Source organism: Arachis ipaensis, chromosome B3, assembly GCF_059453495.1.
Source record: "Arachis ipaensis isolate K30076 ecotype BB chromosome B3, ASM5945349v1, whole genome shotgun sequence".
Classification (NCBI taxonomy): domain Eukaryota; kingdom Viridiplantae; phylum Streptophyta; class Magnoliopsida; order Fabales; family Fabaceae; genus Arachis; species Arachis ipaensis.
In genome coordinates, this window is record NC_142438.1 from 81,930,557 (window position 1) to 81,946,553 (window position 15,997).

The window sequence follows — 15,997 nt, forward strand, 5'->3', positions numbered from 1 at the left end:
GAGCTGAAACCTCAGCTAGTTTCTCTGATGCAGCAGAACTGCAAGTTTCATGGACTTCCATCTGAAGATTCTTTTCAGTTCTTAACTGAATTCTTGCAGATATGTGATATTGTTAAGACCAATGGATTAGATCCTGAAGTCTACAGGCTCATGCTTTTCCCTTTTGCTGTAAGAGACAGAGCTAGAGTGTGGTTGGATTCTCAACCCAGAGATAGCCTGAACTCTTGGGACAAGCTGGTCACGGCTTTCTTAGCCAAGTTCTTTCCTCCTCAAAAGCTGAGCAAGCTTAGAGTGGATGTTCAAACCTTCAGACAGAAAGAAGGTGAATCCCTCTATGAAGCTTGGGAAAGATACAAGTAGCTGACCAAAAAGTGTCCTTCTGACATGCTTTCAGAATGGACCATCCTGGATATATTCTATGATGGTTTATCTGAGCTATCAAAGATGTCATTGGATACTTCTGCAGGTGGATCCATTCACCTAAAGAAAATGCCTGCAGAAGCTCAAGAACTCATTGACATGGTTGCTAATAACTAGTTTATGTACACTTTTGAGAGGAATCCTGTGAGTAATGGGACACCTATGAAGAAGGGAGTTCTTGAAATTGCTACTTTGAATGCCATACTGGCTCAGAATAAAATATTGACTCAGCAAGTCAATATGATTTCTCAGAGTCTTAATGGAATGCAAGCTGCATCCAACAGTACTCAAGAGGCATCTTCTGAAGAAGAAGCTTATGATCCTGAGAACCCTGCAATAGCAGAGGTGAATTACTTAGGTGAACCTTATGGAAACACCTATAATCCATCATGGAGAAATCATCCAAATCTCTCATGGAAGGATCAACAAAAGCCTCAACAAGGCTTTAATAATGGTGGAAGATACAGGTTTAACAATAGTAAACCTTTTCCATCATCCACTCAGCAACTGACAGAGAACTCTGAACAAAATACTTCTAAACTAGCAAACTTAGTCTCTGATCTATCTAAGGCCACTGTGAGTTTCATGAATGAAACAAGATCCTCCATTAAAAATTTGGAAGCACAAGTGGGCCAGCTGAGTAAAAGGATCACTGAAATTCCTCCTAGTACTCTCCCAAGCAATACAGAAGAAAATCCAAAAGGAGAGTGCAAGGCCATTGAATTGATCACCATGGCCGAACCTGTAAGGGTGGGAGAGGACGTAAATCCCAGTGAGGAAGACTTCCTGGGACGCACAGTGATCAATAAGGAGCTTCCCTCTGAGGAACCTAAGGAATCTGAGACTCATCTAGAGACCATAGAGATTCCATTGAACCTCCTTATGCCATTCATGAGCTCTGATGAGTATTCCTCTTCTGAAGAGAATGAGGATGTTACTGAGGAGCAAGTCACCAAGTACCTTGGTGCAATCATGAAGCTGAATGCCAAATTATTTGGCATTGAAACTTGGGAAGATGAACCTCCCTTGTTCACCAATGAACTAAGTGATCTGGATCAACTGACATTGCCTCAGAAGAAACAGGATCCTGGAAAGTTCTTAATACCTTGTACCATAGGCACCATGATCTTTAAGGCTCTGTGTAACCTTGGTTCAGGGATAAACCTCATGCCCCGCTCTGTAATAGAGAAACTGGGAATCTTTGGGTGCAAGCTGCTAAAATCTCATTAGAGATGGCAGACAATTCAAGAAAACAGGCTTATGGACAAGTAGAGGACATGTTAGTAAAGGTTGAAGGCCTTTAAATCCCTGCTGATTTCATAGTCCTAGATACTGGGAAGGATGAGGATGAATCCATCATCCTAGGAAGACCTTTCCTAGCCACAGCAAGAGCTGTGATTGATGTGGATAGAGGAGAATTGATCCTTCAAATAAATGAGGACAACCTTGTGTTTACAACTCAAGGATCTCTCTCTGCATCCATGGAGAGGAAGCATAAAAAGCTTCTCTCAAAGCAGAGTCAAACAACGCCCCCACAGTCAAACTCTAAGTTTGGTGTTGGGAGGCCACAACCAAACTCTAAGTTTGGTGTCAAACCCCCATATCCAAACTCTAAGTTTGGTGTTGGGAGGTCTCAGCAAAGCTCTGCACATCTGTGAGGCTCCATGAGAGCCCACTGTCAAGCTATTGACATTAAAGAAGCGCTTGTTGGAAGGCAACCCAATGTTTATTTATCTAAATTTTCATTGTTTTTCATGTTTTATTAGGTTCATGATCATGTGGAGTCACAAAATAAATAAAAAAAAAAAAATTGAAAACAGAATAAAAAACAGCAGAAAAAAAATCACACCCTGGAGGAAGACCTTACTGGCGTTTAAACGGCAGTAAGAAGCATGTTTTGGCCGTTCAACGTCAGAACAGAGCATGGTTCTGGCGCTGAACGCCAGAAATGGGCAGCATCTGGGCGTTTGAATGCCAGAAATGCACCCTGGAGAAGAGCTGGCGCTGAACGCCCAGAACAAGCATGGTTCTGGCGTTCAACGCCAGAAATGGGCAATAAATGGGCGTTCAACGCCCAGAACAAGCACCAATCTGGCGCTGAATGCCCAGAGTTGTGTGCAAGAGCATTTTGAATGCCTAATTTGGTGCAAGGTTGTAAATCCTTGAACACCTCAGGATTTGTGGACCCCACAGGATCACCTCAGGATCTGTGGACCCCACAGGATCCTCACCTACCTCCACTCACTTCTTCTCACCCTCTCTCTCTCCATTCATGGTCATCCCTTCTATTTTCCATTTACCACTCATATCCATACACCCACCTACCTTCAAAATTCAACATCTCTTTCCCACCCAATCCCACCCATATGGCCGAATACACACATCCCTCCATCTCCTCCATATCTTCTTCTTCTTCTTCTATTCTTTCTTCTTTTGCTCGAGGGCGAGCAACATTCTAAGTTTGGTGTGGTAAAAGCATAGCTTTTTTTTGTTTTTCCATAACCATTAATGGCCCCTAAGGCCAGAGAAACCTCAAGAAAGTGGAAAGGGAAGACAATTACTTCCACCTCTGAGCCATGGGAGATGGAAAGATTCATCTCACAAGCCCATCACTGAGAAAAGGATAGAGCAAGCAAGAGATCCCATTCATGGAGCTCAAGAGGCGCAGGAAGCTCATCACCATGAGATTCCGGAGATGCCTCAAATGCATTTTCCTCCACAAAACTAATGGGAGCAAATCAACACCTCCCTAGGAGAATTAAGTTCCAACATGGGACAACTAAGGGTGGAACATTAAGAGCACTCCATCATCCTTCATGAAATCAGAGAAGATCGAAAAGCAATGAGGGAGGAGCAACAAAGACAAGGAAGAGACATAGAAGAGCTCAAGGACATCATTGGTTCCTCAAGAAGAAAACGCCACCATCACTAAGGTGGACTCATTCCTTGTTCTTACATTCTCTGTTTTTGTTTTCTCTATGTTAAAGTGCTTATCTATGTTTGTGTCTTCATTACATGATCATTAGTAGTTAGTAACTATGCCTTAAAGTTATGAATGTCCTATGAATCCATCACCTCTCTTAAATGAAAAATGTTTTAATTCAAAAGAACAAGAAGTACATGAGTTTCGAATTTATCCTTGAACTTAGTTTAATTATATTGATGTGGTGACAATGCTTCTTGTTTTCTGAATGAATGCTTGAACAGTGCATATGTCTTTTGAAGTTGTTGTTTAAGAATGTTAAATATGTTGGCTCTTGAAAGAATGATGACAAGGAGACATGTTATTTGATAATCTGAAAAATCATAAAAATGATTCTTGAAGCAAGAAAAAGCAACAAAGAACAAAGCTTGCAGAAAAAAAAATAGGGGAAAAAAAATAGAAAGAAAAAGAAAAAGCAAGCAGAAAAAGCCAAAAGCTCTTAAAACCAAGAGGCAAGAGCAAAAAGCCAATAATCCTTAAAACCAAAAGGCAAGGGTAAATAAAAAAGATCCCAAGGATTTGAGCATCAGTGGATAGGAGGGCCTGAAGGAATAAAATCTTGGTCTAAGCGGCTAAACCAAGCTGTCCCTAACCATGTGCTTGTGGCGTGAAGGTGTCAAGTGAAAACTTGAGACTGAGTGGTTAAAGTCAAGGTCCAAAGCAAAAAAAAAAAAGAGTGTGCTTAAGAACCCTGGACACCTCTAATTGGGGACTTTAGCAAAGCTGAGTCACAATCTGAAAAGGTTCACCCACTTATGTGTCTGTGGCATTTATGTATCCGGTGGTAATACTGGAAAACAAACTGCTTAGGGCCACGGCCAAGACTCATAAAATAGCTGTGTTCAAGAATCATCATACTGAACTAGGAGAATCAATAACACTATCTGAACTCTGAGTTCCTATAGATGCTAATCATTCTGAACTTCAATGGATAAAGTGAGATACCAAAACTATTCAAGAGGCAAAAAGCTATAAGTCCCGCTCATCTGATTGGAGCTATATTTCATTGATAGTTTGGAATTTATAGTATATTCTCTTCTTTTTATCCTATTTGATTTTCAGTTGCTTGGGGACAAGCAACAATTTAAGTTTGGTGTTGTGATGAGCGGATAATTTATACGCTTTTTGGCATTGTTTTTAGTATGTTTTTAGTAGAATCTAGTTACTTTTAGGGATGTTTTCATTAGTTTTTATGTTAAATTCACATTTCTGGACTTTACTATGAGTTTGTGTGTTTTTCTGTGATTTCAGGTATTTTCTGGCTGAAATTGAGGGACTTGAGCAAAAATCAGATTCAGAGGTTGAAGAAGGACTGCTGATGCTGTTGGATTCTGACCTCCCTGCACTCAAAATGGATTTTCTGGAGCTACAGAACTCAAAATGGCGCGCTTCCAATTGCGTTGGAAAGTAGACATCCAGGGATTTCCAGAAATCAATAATAGTCTATACTTTGCCCAAGTTTAGATGACGCAAACTGGCGTTCAACGCCAACTCTCTGCCCAATTCTGGCGTCCAGCGCCAGAAACAAGCTGCAAAGTGGAGTTCAACGCCCAAACTGGCACAAAAGCTGGCGTTCAACTCCAAGAATGACCTCTCCACGTGTAGACTTCAAGCTCAGCCCAAGCACACACCAAGTGGGCCACGGAAGTGGATTTATGCATCAATTACTTACTTCTGTAAACCCTAGTAGCTAGTTTATTATAAATAGGACCTTTTACTATTGTATTAGACATCTTTGGATCATCTTTGGATCATCTTTGGAATATATTTTGATCTATTGATCACGTTTAGGGGGCTGGCCATTCGGCCATGCCTGGACCTTTCACTTATGTATTTTCAACGGTAGAGTTTCTACACTCCATAGATTAAGGTGTGGAGCTCTGCTGTTCCTCAAAGATTAATGCAAAGTACTACTATTTTTCTACTCAATTCAATACATTCCGCTTCTAAGATATTCATTCGCACTTCAACCTGAATGTGATGAACGTGACAATCATCATCATTCCTTATGAACGCGTGCCTGACAACCACTTTCGTTCTACCTTAGATTGAATGAGTATCTCTTAGATCTCTTAATCAGAATCTTCGTGGTGTAAGGTAGATTGATGGCGGCATTCAAGAGAATCTGGAAAGTCTAAACCTTGTCTGTGGTATTCTGAGTAGGATTCAATGATTGAATGACTGAGACGAGCTTCAAACTCGCGAGTGCTGGGCATAGTGACAGACGCAAAAGGAGGGTGAATCCTATTCCCGCATGATTGGGAACCTCAGATGATTAGCCGTGCCGTGACAGGACATCTTGGACCATTTTCACAAGAGGAGGGGATGTAGCCACTGACAACGGCGATGACCTTGCATAAAGCCAGCCATGGAAAGGAGTAGGATTGATTGGATGAAGGCAGCAGGAAAGCAGAGATTCAGAGGAACGAAAGCATCTCTACATGCTTATCTGAAATTCTCACCAATGAATTACATAAGTGTTTCTATCCTTATTTTCTGTTTAATTAGTATTATTTTCGAAAACTCCATAATCAATTATTATCCGCCTGACTGAGATTTACAAGGTGACCATAGCTTGCTTCATACCAACAATCTCCGTGGGATCGACCCTTACTCATGTAAGGTTTATTACTTGGACGACCCAGTGCACTTGCTGGTTAGTTGTATCGAAGTTGTGACAAATTATGAATTGAGATTAGAGCACCAAGTTTTTGGAGCCATTACCAGAGATCATAATTTCGTGCACCAATAGCTTTGACAGCATTTAACTTAAACTCATCCTCATTGACTCTCAAGGTTATCTCCCTTTTTTGGACATCAATGAGGGTTCGCCCAGTTGCTAGGAAAGGTCTTCCTAGAATGAGAGTTGCACTCTTGTGCTCCTCCATTTCCAGCACTACAAAGTCAGTAGGAAAGGCAAATGGCCCAACCTTGACAATCATGTCCTCAATTATGCCTGATGGAATTTTAATGGAGCCATCAGCAAGTTGGAGACATATTCGGGTTGGTTTAACTTCATCAGTTAAACCAAGCATTTCGATAGTGGATGCAGGTATTAGGTTGATACTTGCCCCAAGATCACATAGAGCTATCTTGGTACAAGCATCCTCTAATGTGCATGGTATCATAAAGCTTCCGGGATTTTTAAGCTTCTCTGGTAAGCTTTTCAGAATGACTGCGCTGCATTCTTCAGTGAGGAAAACTTTTTTCAGTTTCTCTCCAATCCTTCTTATGACTTAAGATCTCTTTCATGAACTTAGCATAAGAGGGTATTTGCTCAAGTGCCTCTGCAAACGAAATCTTTAATTCAAGAGTCTTGAGGTAGTCTGCAAAGCGGGCAAATTGTTTATCCTGTTCTGCTTGGCGGAGTTTTTGAGGATAAGGCATCTTGGCTTTGTATTCTTCAACCTTAATTGCTGCAGGTTTATTACCTACAGAAGTGGTTGGAGAAGCCTGCTTAAGGGGGTTGTTATCAGTACTTGCAGGTGTCTGATCCCTTATTGGCGTTTGAACGCCAGAATTGGGTGCTGCATGGGTGTTTAACGCCAGATTGCCACTCTTTTCTGGCATTTGGATGCCAGAATTGGCCATCCCTTGGGTGTTTAATGCCACTTTTTTACCCTTTTCTGGCATTTGAATGCCAGAATCATTCCTCTTTGGGCTCTTACTGTCCTCAGAGGGATTTTGGGTAGTAGGTTGGTCATCCTCTGTAAGTTGTTCCTTTCTTGGCTTTCTACTGCTTTGAGTTGAGACATTCAATGTCTTCCCACTCCTTAATTGAACAGCTTGGCACTCTTCTGTTATCTGTTTAGATAGCTGCTATCTTGTCTGATCCAATTGTGCTTCCATATTCTTGTCAGCATTTTTAGTGTCTTGTGTAACGACCCAATTTTCAGTATGCCTAGGACATACCAGAAATCGAGTGCTACCAATTTGTCATCCTAATTATTATCTATTATTTATTATATGAGCCTGATTCGTTGTTAAAAGCGTAGTTAGTTAGTGAGATAATTTTTTTTTTTGAAAATGTTTCAATTAATAAATAGAATCATTTATAATCAATTCACTAATAATAACAGATAAAACATTTATAAGCAACCACACATAAATACATCACAAGCAGCTAACAACATTTAGTGATCCAGCCTTTATTAGAGTATAGACTTTTAGTTAGAACACCCCTAGATATAGCTAGATAATAACTATATACATATATATACATACAACATCCCAGGCCCTGACCTGTTCAAGAAGTCCCTAAGCTGGCACCCAGGCTAGTCTAGACTCTATACTCACCTATTCCCTCTAAACTACTAAAGCGAGGGAAAGTACGCTCTAAGTCTTCAAAACTCAAGTCAGGTGGAACGTCACCAAAAGGTAGAACATCATCTGCTACTCCTCTGCACGATCATATATCATCAAAGAGCGTCTCTCAAGTACTTCATCGAGTGGCCACATAACAGCAACATCGTACGGAGGACTTAGGCTAAAGTTTGTAGAAAAGCGGGGTGCAGACGTTGGCTGGCCTCATAGTATATACATATAAACAGGTAACGGAGTTCACTCTAGACTCAGAAGACTATTTAGAGTGGAATCCTTTTTGTGAACGATCGTCAGCGAACTACGGAAGGGTACTCATGCTTCCATCTGAAGGGGGAAGGGTGAGAGAAGGGGTAAGAACTGGGGAGTTCTTAGTAGGGTCAGGGTTATTAGTTAAGTTCATTAATTCCGTGTTATTTAGCAGATAAATAGCAGAATACAAAAAACAGTAAATAGAAGATACAGATAAATAGAGAAGATAGAGAAAACAGATAGCAGAACACAAACAGAAGGATACAAGAAAATACAAAACAGACACAGTAGAATACAAACAAGGAAAACATACATTCATACCACAATCATAACAAAGGAAATGCACTACCAAGTATGATGCATGTCTAGCCCTAGCGCAGGTAATGAGCTCATTTGTCGGTTACATACCCGCTCCTGACGTTACCCGGAGTCTTCTGACCAGGTAAGGCTTTCCTGTTGGCAATGTCCCTCGCAAGAGTCCTTTGACTTGTGAGGCAAACCACTGCAAGAGTCCTTTGACTTGCAGGGCGGCACTAGCAACCCACTGCAAGAGTCCTTTGACTTTCATGGCAGAGCTAGTTAACTTATATCTGCCCAACACACTCTCTGTAAGAGTACTTTGACTTACAAGAGCATACACACACTCTCACTGTAAGAGTCCTTTGACTTACAGGAGTATATGCTAGTCGTGTGTTCTCGATACCTCTGTAAGAGTCCTCTGACTTACAGAATAGCATTATAGCTAAGTATCCCAGGAAAGCACTCTCAGTGGTCGTACCACCATCTATCTGACTGCCTTCACGCAGCAGATCATCACATAATCATTCTCATTATCATCATCACTTTCACATTCTTATGCAGTACCTCTTTCTTTCTCTGTTCAATCATGCTATACAAACTTTACAGCTTTTACTTTTACAACATCGTAACTCAAACCATTTCTCTTTATCACATTACTCTTTTCTCTTTGTCTTTTTACTTTGCTCTGGTTACTCTTTTCTCTGTATCCCTTTATTCTGCTCTGGTTACTCTGTTCTCTGTGTTTCTTTACTCTGCTCTGATTTCTTTGTTTAACGTATGTATTTAAAGCTTATGTAAATTTCGGTATGAATAGTTAGTCTGTTCCAAGTATAGGTTCATTAAGTCTATACTGACACAGTTTAACTTTTCATATAATACCTAACCCTATTCGCAATTCCAGGACTAACTATGTTGCCCTAGTTCGTTCACTAGTCTCTGTCTGTTTTTCTGTCATTAAAACTTTACAGACTTTTCTTTGGTTTTTTTATCTTTTCTTTAACTTTTTATCTTTCATTTATCTTTGCCTCACTAATATGTTCTTACCACTCCCTAAGTGTTTTATGAAGGTAATTATGAGATTCTGCGCTTAAAGTTGTCTTTCTAAAGCTTTTACAGAAAACTGCCTTTTCCGCATTATTTTATTATTTTTATTAAAATATTATTTTTAATTAAATATTATTATTTAATATTTTATTATTATTTATTATTTTATCATTAATTTTTCGAAAATTACCCCTTTTTAACTTTTAACCTTTAAAAAATCACTTTTTACCACCCGTAACTTTTAATATTTCTACTTTAACCATCCTAACTTTCAGAAATTACAAAATAACCCCTCAAACACCAAAATATTTACTTCCTTGCCCTTTCTAAGATCTAAAAGGTGTTCTCCAATGTTCTTCATCACACTCAAAGTGTTCTTCATGTTCTTCATATTTCTTCAGATTCTTTCTCTGTTTTTACCCGTTTTTCAGTCTTTTCAGCAACCGATTTTTACCATAATTCAAAATAAAATTGCAGCCACTAAAACCCCATCTTTTCTAAATGATTTCAACATAAATTGAACCTCAATTTAAGCTTAGGGTTTCGTTTTTCCAGCTTCCCAAGAACATGAACTTTAAAGCTTGAATTTCATCAAATTTCATCAAAATTTCACCAAATTTTCACCAAGAATCAATCATATATGCAACCAATTTTTAGCACAGCCAATTTATACAACATTCACACAAATCAAACACAAATAATCAAGATTAATTTCGTGACACCCTACCTGGTTTTGCTGCTCCTAATTCGGTTAAACTTTCAGGTGGTCCTTAAGCACTTTTTCCTCCTAAATCACATCAAGAACAACTTTAAATCCAAAAACTCTCAACTGACCAAATCTCACTCAGTATGTTAGGAAGAGATTTCTCACCTTAGACTTTCTGGAAATTCACGTTTCTTGGCCCTCAAGTCAAGTTAAGCATGATTCCTAAGGAAGAACATCAAGAAAACACATGTTTTGCATGGTTTTCCTTGAAAACCGAATTGAAATGGGAGGGAGACAGCCATCTCACCTTATTTCCATCCTTGATAAGTTACATGGTTATGTAGAGGAAGAAGAGAGGATCATTTTGGTGAAATCGGAGTTTTGATTTGAGTTTTGGTTCAGAAGAAATCAAGCTTTGAAGATTAAGTGTTCATGAAAGTTTTTCTCTTTTCTCTCTTGTTATTTTCGGTCAAAATGATGAAATGAGACAGCCTTGGAGGTCTTGGGGGTGTAAGGTGAGTTGTGATTGGTTGGCTTGGAGGTGGATTAAAATAATATTAAAATATCTCAGGTGTATAACTACTAAAACTAGGTGTATCGGAACACTTGTAAAAACATCTCTAAAAATTATTTTCTGAGCTACTAGCATAAATGACACTAGTAACATATTTATTATGAGAATAAAACATGTATAATGAGGCCTTAGCATTGCTAAAGTCATCAGAGAGTGCTGGTGCTAAGCTGCACCAGTAAACCGTAAATTCGGTTAAACCGATTTTCTATTTTTAACAAAAACAGACCAGGTAACTTTATAATATCATTCAAGCATTTTCTAATACTAATATAATGATAATATTATACTATTATCTCTCTCCTCTCATAAATCGAGTTCGGTTTGTCAAACTGAGACTATTTACGAAAAATCGAATCAAAACCCCTAACCGATACGGTTCAAAAACTAGGTTCTTCGTGACCACGTTATCGAGCTTGTCTCAACTAAGGTCCTAAGTTAAAGATAATATAATGACAATGAGGATTGATATGCTTGATGATATAGAAGAGGTATTTCCTTTACTGATCTTTCGGAGAAATCCGTGTATTCAGAAATGATCTCACGTACTCGAAAATTAGGGTTGTTACATCTTGGAGTATCTCTTTGAATTCTGTGAACTTTTTTGTTATAATAAGTAATTGCTGATTGAATTCAGCAACTTGTTCTTGAGGACTAAGTTAGTGAATACTGCTTTAGCTTCTTCTTTCATGGAGGACCCACTACTTAAGTATAGATATTCATTTCTAGCAACTGTATCAATGAGCTCTTGAGCCTCTTTAATTGTCTTTCTCATGTGTATAGATCCACCAGCTGAGTGGTCTAGAGACATCTGGGCCTTTTCTGTAAGCCCGTAGTAGAAGATGTCTAACTGCACCCATTCTGAAAATATTTCAGAGGGGTATTTCCTTAGCATCCCTCTGTACCTCTCCCAAGCATTATAAAGAGATTCATTATCCTCTTGTTTAAAGCCTTGGATGTCCAGCCTTAGCTGTGTCATCCTTTTTGGAGGGAAATACTGATTCAGAAATTTGTTTGATAACTGTTTCCATGTTCTTATGCTTGCTGTGGGTTGGTTATTTAACCACCTCTTAGCTTGATCTTTTACAGCAAATGGAAACAGTAATAATCTGTAGACATCCTGATCTACTTCTTTATCACGTACTGTGTCAGCAATTTGTAAGAACTGTGCCAGAAACTCAGTAGGTTCTTCCTGTGGAAGACCGGAATACTGGCAATTTTGCTGCACCATGATAATGAGATGAGGGTTTAGCTCAAAAATGCTGGCTCTTATGGGGGGTATACAGATACTACTCCCATATGCAGCAGTAGTGGGGTTAGCATATGACCCCAGAGTCCTTCTGGACTGTTCATTTCCACTTAGGTCCATGATGGAGAAAGGGAGATGATGTGGATTGCAAATAAAATATATTTTTGTTTTTATTTAATTTAATTAAGGATAAACCAAATTAAAATAGGATAAAATAAAATAATTGGAAACTAGAATATAAGTTTCGAAAACTAAAAGAAAAAATAAAAAAAATTTGAATACTAAAATGATTAATTAATAAAAAAGATTTGAAAAATTTTGGATATGATTTTCGAAAAAATAAAGAGAGAGAAAGTGGTTAGGGAGTTTTGAAAAAGATATGTCTTAAAATTAAAGATACTTGTAAAAAAAATAAATAAAAGAAAAGATTTGAAAAAGATATGATTTTAAAATTTTAAAGATTGAAACTTTCTTAACAAGAAAATACCAAACTTAAAATTTTTCAATCAAAATAATAAAATAAGACAAGTAAGCCGAAAATTATGAATAAGAAAAAGATTTTGAAAAATTTTATAAAATATTTTTGAAAAATATAAAAAGAAATTTGAAAAAGAATTTGTTTTGAAAAAGATTTAGGAAGACAAATTTTTAAAATTGAAATTTTAACTTGCCTAACAAGAAACTACCAAATTTTAAAAATTTTGACTAAGTCAACCTAAGGAATTCGAAAATAATGAGAAAATAAAGGAAAAGATATTTTTTTGAAATTTTGAATTTAATGAGGAAAGAGAAAAACAATAAAATGACACCAAACTTAGAATTTTTAGATCAAAACAAGGAAAGCAAACAAGAAAACTTTGAATGTCAAAATGAACACCAAGAACACTTTGAAGATCAAGATGAACACCAAGAACAAAATTTGGAAATTTTTAAGAAAATAAAAATACAAAGGACACCAAAGTTGAATTTTTTATACTTTGAAAATGCACAAGAAAAACAAGAAAAAGTAAAGATCAAACAAGGAAAATAAACAAGAACAACTTGAAGATCAAGAAAGAACAAGGAACATAAAACTCGAAAATATGAAGAATAAAAAGAACATAGAATTTAAAAAATTTGGAGGAAAGTAAAAACATGCAATTGACACTAAACCTAAAGCATGAAACTAAACTCAAACAGAAAACTCAAAGGAAAATTGAAGATTAATAAAGAAAAATAAGATTTTTGAAAAGAAAATAAAAGACTAAATTTTAATGACTCTAAATCAAAAAGATAAGTTTTTCCTAATCTAAGCAACAAAATAAACCGTCAGTTGTCCAAACTCGAACAATCCCCGGCAACAACGCCAAAAACTTGGTGCACAAAATTGTGATTACACTTTTCACAACTCCGCACAACTAACCAAGGAGATTGTCGGCTTGAAGCAAGCTATGGTTATCTTGTAAATCTTAGTCAGGAGGTTCAAATGATATAATTGATTTTGTTTATGAAAAGTAAATAACATGAAATAAATGGTTCTTGTGATTCAGTAATGAGGAACAGGTTGAGGTTCCGTAGATGCTCTGTCACCTAATATCTGCTTTCCTACTATCTTCTTCTCCAAACACGCATGGCTTCCTTCAATGGCAAGCTGTATGATCTTCTCGGATGAAAAATACCAGGTACGATCTCTGAACGGCTAATCAACTGTCGGATTTCTCATCTCGGATGAAAAATACCAGGTATAGCTACCACACGACTAATCATCTGTCGGTTCTCACTAGCGTCGGAATAGGATCTCTCTATCCTTTTGCACACTGTCGCTGCACCCAACATTCGTGAGTTTGAAGCTCATCACAGTCATCCCTTCCTAGATCCTACTCGGAATACCACAGACAAGGTTTAGACTTTTCGGATCCCAGGAATGCTGCCAATTGGTTCTAGCCTATACCACGAAGGTTCTGATCTCACGGACTCAGTCCGTGGATCAGAGACCCAAGAGATACGCACTTGATAAACCCCATTTTTAGGGTTTATCATCTATAGAATCTAAGGGTTTTATCAATGATCTTCCACACTTATTCATATAAAACTGCATGATTTTGTGTTCCTTTCCCATTTTACCTCATAGATGAAAATATGCTTCTTTTGCGTCAAAATTGATATATTGTAATCCCCTCTATTACCATTCAATACCTTGATCTATTTTTTAAGTGGTTTTAGAAGTTATAGGGCAAAAATGGCTAAGAGGAGTGAAGGAAGCATGCATGAATGGAAGGAGCATGGAATAAATTGAAGATTTGAAGTTTGGACATTCACGCGCACGTGCACCTTGCGTGTACGCATGGATGCGTACATCCAGAGCCAGCGTAGTGGAGCCGAGCGAGGAGCCAGCGCGCTTATATGGCTGGGCCATATTCCCTATGACGCTCACGCGCACCTTACGCCTGCACGCGGATTGCAAAAGATTCGAGGGGCGTGTACGCGTGCAGTGCGCATACGCGTCGATGTGCGCACATAATTTTTTAAAAGAAAAACATGCCCAGCGATTTCAAGGAGTCCCCAGGCCCTGTTTTGGAGCAGATTTTGGAGGGAAAAGCTTAAGAAGACCAAGGATTAGGAGTGTTAGCACAATTAATCATAATTCTAGATATTTTAGAGAGTTAGTTACATTTTGTTTTTAGAGAGAGAAACTCTAACTTCTCTCTAGGATTTTACTTCCTCCATTGTAATTCTCCTTTGATTTCTTGGTGAGATCCATTGCTAATTCACTTTTACTTTGGTACAAGTTGTAGATCTACTCTTCCTCTACTCTTAATTAATGTTCTTTTGATTCATTCTCTTAGATCTAGATTTGTTTGACTTTGTTACCTTGATTTTGGATTAATGAGTTGTGTAATTTCATGCAATTGCTTGATTGTTGATGATTGTTTGGATTAGATAGCTTTAATTCAATTCTCTTATCTCAATTACATCATGTCTTCTATGATTTCCTACCAATTGTTTGTGATAATGACAACCCTAGCTATGGAGTAGATTTCTCTTTCATGGCTTAGGGGTTGAGTTATTAGAGACACTTGAATAGTGGATATCAATTGTAGATTATGAATTGAGAAGTTGCTAATTGACTTGGAGTGCACTAAAGCTAGACTTCCCTAGGGTGAGACTAGGACTTGTGACTCAAGTTGGTTACTCTCACTTGACTTTCCTCCATTGTTAGGGGGGTTAACTAAGTGAAGCAATAATCAATTCCTATCATAATTGAAGAAAACTATAATGATGGAACTTCCAATACTTTCCCCTAGCCAAGGCCTTTACCTCAATTAATTGTTGTTTGCTTTTGTTAGCTTGAATTCTTGCACCAACTCTCAAAACCACAAAGGCTTCCCTAACCAATGATGTGCATTCTAAGGCAATTCCTAGGGAGAACGACCCGAGATAAATACTCTCGGTCATAGATTTTAGAATTGTTTGATGCGATATTTGCGTGTTGGTTAGACTATACTCACGATTGGATATATTGCTAGTTTCTAACCGGCATAAGAATATTCCCGTTCATCAGCACTCAAGCTGTCGCCCAATGACTATGTTGGGCTCATGTAGAACGGGAGTGGTTGTCAGGCACGCATTCATAGATGTGAGAATGATGATGAGTGTCACAGATCATCATCTTCTCTAGATTAAAGTACGAGTGAGTATCTTAGAACGGAATCAAGCGTGATTGAATAGAAAATAATAGTAATTGCATTAATCCATTCAGACACAGCAGAGCTCCTCACCCCCACTTATGGGTTTAGAGACTCATGCCGTAGAAGGTACAATATGAAGTGTAAAAAATGTCATAAGTTACAAAATGAATCTCTAAAAGTAGTTTTTATACTAGACTAGTAACTTAGGTTTACAGAAAATGAGTAACTAAGTGCAGATAGTGCAGAAATCCACTTTCAGGACCCACTTGGTGAGTATTTGGGCTGAGCTTTCAAGCTTCCACGTGCATATGCTTCAAGTTGGAGTTAAACGCCACCATGGGTGCCAAAATGGGCATTTAACGCCAAGAAAGGTGCCAGTTCTGGCGTTTTACGCCAGAAAGTTTTTGGCTGGATTTTAACGCCAGTTTGGGATATCAAATCTTGGGCAAAGTATAAACTATAATATATTTCTGGAAAGCCCAAG

The 15,997-nt window shown here is 38.1% G+C and overlaps 1 non-coding gene across 1 annotated transcript; it reads right to left on the reverse strand.

Moving 5' to 3' along the window:
- Positions 1-282: 282 nt before the first annotated feature.
- LOC148571335 (small nucleolar RNA R71) lies at positions 283-390 on the reverse strand. Its single transcript, XR_015908514.1, has one exon. It is a non-coding gene; the product is annotated as a small nucleolar RNA R71 (small nucleolar RNA).
- Positions 391-15,997: the final 15,607 nt, after the last annotated feature.